At 54.2% G+C, this 5,315-nt stretch overlaps 1 protein-coding gene across 2 annotated transcripts in view; it reads right to left on the reverse strand.

Moving 5' to 3' along the window:
• Positions 1 to 5,099, reverse strand: part of AMPD3 (adenosine monophosphate deaminase 3) — a 46,191-nt gene extending 41,092 nt beyond the window's left edge. The window contains exon 1 of one of the 2 annotated variants that reach the window (XM_031017402.2): positions 5,012 to 5,099. The gene's annotated coding sequence lies outside the window, so the exon portion shown is untranslated. Of the gene's footprint in view, positions 1 to 4,442; positions 4,572 to 5,011 lie in introns of those variants that run through there. The other variant, XM_031017398.2, reaches the window with a different exon arrangement.
• Positions 5,100 to 5,315: the final 216 nt, after the last annotated feature.

Raw genomic sequence — 5,315 nt, forward strand, 5'->3', positions numbered from 1 at the left:
CGCACACCCTCCCGCACGTGCGTGGGCACACACCCGCACACGCGCGCGCGCACACACACACCCCCACACGCACACACCCCCCCCAGAAAAGAAGGCTGTCCCTTCTGACCCACCTGAGCCCACCCACCCCGTCCTCTTCCTCTTACTGCCGCTCTTGACTCCCACGTGGGCCTCCAGCTCTGCGGAGCCTCCTGAGCACTGGTTGCGCTTGACTCCCCTGCCACCACAGCTGCTGCCCTCCCTGGGGACGGTGGCCCTGCCTCAAGTGAGCCACAGAAGCAGTCCTCTGAAAGCAAGGCTGAGGACCGATACAGTGACTTAGACAAATGGTGTGGGTCTGGGAAATAACCGTGAGCAAAATGGCTATTTCTGTGATGCTGTTGAAATCCTGGGGACAAGAGCCCAGAAAGGATGGGTCAGTTGTTTACCAGGAGGCTAGCGCTAGCCCCGACTTGGGCCTGAGTCACCTCCTCATGTCCAATCGTGAGATTGTGCCTTCCTGAGCCCTCATAATGATTCCTGTGTGTGCAGAGCAGGATTACAGGGTTGACACATAATCCTCGGGCTGCTGCTGGGCTTGAGCTACCCAGAGATTACAACCCACCTGTCCTCACAGCTGTTTCATAAACAGCGCGATCAGCAAGCTACAAGCAACCTAGAGGGAGGGTAATATGTATTCATTAAATAATTAAACGGGGCGCCTGGGTGGCTCAGTTGGTTAAGCGACTGCGTTCAGCTCAGGTCATGATCCTGGAGTCCCGGGATCGAGTCCCACGTCGGGCTCCCTGCTCAGCAGGGAGTCTGCCTCTCTCTCTGACCCTCCCCCCTCTCATGCTCTCTATCTCATTCTCTCTCTCAAATAAATAAATAAAATCTTTAAAAATAATAATAATTAAACGAACTTCAAGCATAGGGGGGAAAGGTCCAGGTCCTTAGTACCGTTCTGCCCGAAGGGAGGAGGGGCAAGTGATTCCTTCTGCTGATATGTTTTGGGGAGGGGGAGGTACAACGGGGGCTGCAGTGGGAGCATCCTAGCCCATGCATCTGAGAATCTACCCAGATCCAGTTCAGGGAATTCTATTCTGCACCTGTCACCAGACCATGGATAGCCTCAGTCTAAACAATCACTTTCCAAAGTGTAGTGTATAGAACATACAAGGTCAGAAGGCTTGGAAAATACTACATACCATAATCCCTTATGGGGATTCATGCACAATTTCTACTAGCAGATTCTAAACACCAGAGAGTCCTTTAGTAAAGAAAGCTGTTTGGCTTTGTTTAGCCCAACACACTTATTTGACCCTCTCACCACTGCCACCATAGGAAAAAAGACCTATTAATATCCGTGGCACAGGCTTTGGAAAATGCCTTCCACCTGAGCCTTCATTTTCCAACATAGAGAAAGCTGCGTTGCTGAGGCCCAGGTATGGATGTGAGATCCACTCCATCAGGTCCGGACAGAGATGGGTAGCATCTCAGCTAAGATAATATAGATTAGGACAATAGCCAAGGGTCCTGCTAGAGCCAAAGAGATAGAAGAGCCTCCAGAACAGTGGCAGTTTAGGAGGAGACTGTGACTCTGTCTTGGGAGGGCAAACTTCACTCATGACCTCACAAGTCCATCTTGAGCTTAACATGTCACTGCCCCTCGTGGCCTAGAAGTCTCCTTGGACTAAGGAGCACTGGTCCCAAGCTCAAAGCCTTATTTCCTCTTTGAACAAAAATTAAGACAATCTGTGATAACCAGGCCCAGGGCCTGCATCTCCTGCCCAGGAGACCAGACTGCATTCACTTTTACCACTTATGTACCCCTTACAAACACCAGGACAGGAAAGGCTAGAATCAAATTATGTCTCACCAAGAAAGATACTACTCCCCCTTCCTCTGAAAGGATGCTTTGGGATTGCCTCTAAGGGTTCATTTTTCCTTCTCATCTTTCTGAGGCATGCATGACTCTCATGGGAGTTGGACAAAGGGGCTTCACCCGCTAAATATCAGCTCCATGACAGGCCTTGCCCACATCATTCATTCTTGTATCCCCCTGCCTACAATACAGTAGGTATCAATAAATATTCATTGAATGAATGAATGTATGAAATAATGAATGAGTGAACGATTTAAGTGATTAATCTATCTATGGCAATCTCAAGAGTCAGTAGAGTATATGGTTAAATAGATAGGCTCAAGCCAGACTACCTAGGTTTGATTCCTGTTTTACAACTTAGTTGCATGACCTTGAGCAAGTTATTCAATTTTTCTGGCTCGGTTTTATTCCCTATAAAATGGGGATAATAACAGTACCAACCTCATCGGTTGTCATGGCAATTAAATTAGCATGTGTAAATATGCTAGAATAGGCTTAGAATAGTACCTGGCACATAGTATATGCTTTAAAGTATTATTTATCAACGTCATTGTCATCATGATATCAGGTACAAGAGGCAGTCCAACTGGGAAACCAAACATGAAGTTTCATCTAGACACTGAATCCTTTTATTCAATATTACTTATGGAGTGCAGTTATATGCCAGGCACTCTCTCAAGCTCCTATTTGGGAGCAAAGAGAAGGAAACCATGTATAAATGTGAAACCAGATCAGGAGAAACAGCCTTCTCCTCTATGATTGATACTTCTTGCTGACTTTGCATGGCCAGTGTTCTAGCCATGAGCCCATCTTTCTATGCCCTAGGCCCCTTATATATCAAAGCCCAAAGACAAGGTCTCCTCTCCTCGATATGCAGCCAGCACTCAGAAGATCTAAGAGATTAATATATTTGGGGGAAGAACCAGGAAGACCAATGAGCTTTAGGGGAGAAAAGGTATCTCCCTGCTTAATCCCAAGGCTATATTTTATCTGCCCATGATATTTTCAAGATCTGGGTATGATTTAAAAAAAAAAAAAAAGATCTGGGTATGATTTTGAGGCCATTTGAAAAGCTATTCACCTAGTGTCAGGACAAGAAAAACAGGCCTCATCTCTCAAAGAAATTTTTGACCTAGCTGAAAGCTACTCATCCCTCATCTAGGATCTCAGAAGGACTAAGGGTATGCTGAGGGTGGGGCCAAGAAGTCCAAGAGTCTCCCCAGAACCCATCCATGCAAACTCCATGATTCTTAGACAGGGCAGCCCAGTTCCATTATCTTCACAGCAAGCCAGCCCCTCAGAGTTTCACCCAGAGGAGTAGCCAGCCCAGGCTTATTACTCCAAACCTGCTGCCAACACTTGGAGATGTGAGAGCTGAGAGGAGCTCTGTCTTCCTGGCTCAGTAGCTCAACTATCACTCAGCAAAGATGCTTCACAGCCAGGGGAGGAATTTCTCCCATGAGGGCTCCAGCCACCATCAACTTTTCCCTGAAGCTGACCAATTATTGGTCACCACGTCAAGGGGGATAGCCAACATGGGCTCAAGACCATGCTAAAATTCCTTCCTTCCAGCTTTCACCTGGCTCCTTTGCTAATTTGTCACACCTAAGCTTCCAGACACATACAAGGATCTAACAGTTTGGGGAAATGACACTGTAGTTAGCAAGCGTCTCCTACTCCAGGGCCTCTCAAAACTTCCCCCAGAGGCCTCCGCCAGCCGAGACGAGCCATTAGGAGCTCCACTGGCAAAGCAGCTACCGGGAAGTTCAAGGGCAGAAAGCAGACTTCCAGAGGCCAGTACACCTCCCATGCTGGGAGCGAGCCAAAGAGGTAAGGATGAAGGCCTCGAATGAACCCACACCCTGTCAGCCTGTCCATCCCCGCAGCCGTGGGCATCCGGCTGGTCGTCAAACACCTAGAAAATTGCCCGGGAGCTTAAGTGAGCCAGCCTCATCTCAGCTCCCTGGCGGCCTACACTGGATTCGAGAGGTTTAGAGAAATTGAGGGACCCGGGATATGCTGCCACCCCGGACTGGCTGCAGCCCAGGCCACCGCAGAGACAGCGGCCGGAGCACTGGCAAGGGCCCGGGCAGGGCTGAGTTCGGGGTTGGCGCCGCCGCCAGGGTGGCCTGCGAAACCCAGAGCCGAGGTTCCGACCTCCGGGGGCTCCAGCTCCGGTCCTGGGCAGCAGGGGCCGCGGGGCGCGGGCCCAAGGTCAGCCTCGCAGCATCGCGCGCACTCATCGGGTTCCGGGGCCAGGGCCCTGTCGTGGGCCCGAAGGGGGCGGCCCTCGGGGCTGGAGGGCAGTTGGCGGCGCGGCGCAGGGCGCATGGCAAGCGCCGCGGAGGGGCTGTCCGGCACCGCAGCCAGCCGGGGCCCGGCCCGGGCCAGGCCGCGCCCCCGGGCCGGCTCAGCTGGAGCCGGCGGCGGGGCGGGGACCGAGCGTTCTGCGAGCGCAGCGCCGCGGCGCCCGCACCTCCGCACCCCCGAGCCCCCCGGCCGTCCTGGCGGGAGGAGGAGAGCCGCCTCCTCACGGAAGAAGCCCGCCAGCCGCGCGCCGCCCCGGTCGGTGCCCTACCTGGGCGCGGAGCAGAGAAGCGACGAGCGGGCAGCAGCGGGGCGCGGGCCGGGCCGTCGCAGCCGCGCGGGTCTGCCTGCCCGCCACCCGCCAACCAGGCCTGCCCGCCGCTACCTGAGGCGCCCGGGCGGCGCTGCCAACAGGAAACTTGAGAGCGCCAGGGGCGCGGCGGCCGCCCTGTCCCCCGGCCGGCCGGAAGCGCGCCCGCCGCAGCCCGGGGTCAGGCTCCAGCCGGGCTCCTCGGAATTCGCCTCCGCTGCCACCCGCCAGGCCCGAGAGCGCTTGCAGCCGTGTTCCGACTTGCTCGAGTTTCCTCCCTCGCCAGGACGTTTCCCAAGGTGAGAGTCTGGGGTCACGGCCCCCAAATGGGTGACTTACTCCCTGTAGCTGAACGGACCGGCAAGCACCAGCTAGGCGTCAGCCTGGTCCCTTGGATCACCTTCCTGCCCCTCCCAGCACGCGTACACACACGCACGCACCCAAACACACACGCGCTCACACTCACATACTCACTCCTCCAACCCCCTGCTCTGCAGTTTATACACCCGCCCCTCCAAGTCCCGACTGACCTCCTAGGTGCTAAATCCAGCCTTGTGCCTTGTAGCCCCTTACTCGCTTCTCCCCAGCGTTTGAACCTGCTGACCACGCCCTTCCTTCCTGGATCGCGTGGAGTAAAAAGTTTCCAGAGTTGGCGCCCGCCGCTTTCTCTTCTAATTTCCTGCATACCTTGGTGACTACACCTTCTCAGCCTCCAAGGCCGGGCTTTCCATTGTGGTGTTCCGCCAGGTCGCACCGCAGCCTGTCTCCTCTGTCATTCCGCGGGCCTACCCAGTCTTGTGGTTTCAACAACCTCCTGCCTGCTAACGACTTTTG

The sequence above is a fragment of the Leptonychotes weddellii genome, chromosome 11 (assembly GCF_054177405.1).
Source record: "Leptonychotes weddellii isolate Sample4059 chromosome 11, ASM5417740v2, whole genome shotgun sequence".
Taxonomy (NCBI): domain Eukaryota; kingdom Metazoa; phylum Chordata; class Mammalia; order Carnivora; family Phocidae; genus Leptonychotes; species Leptonychotes weddellii.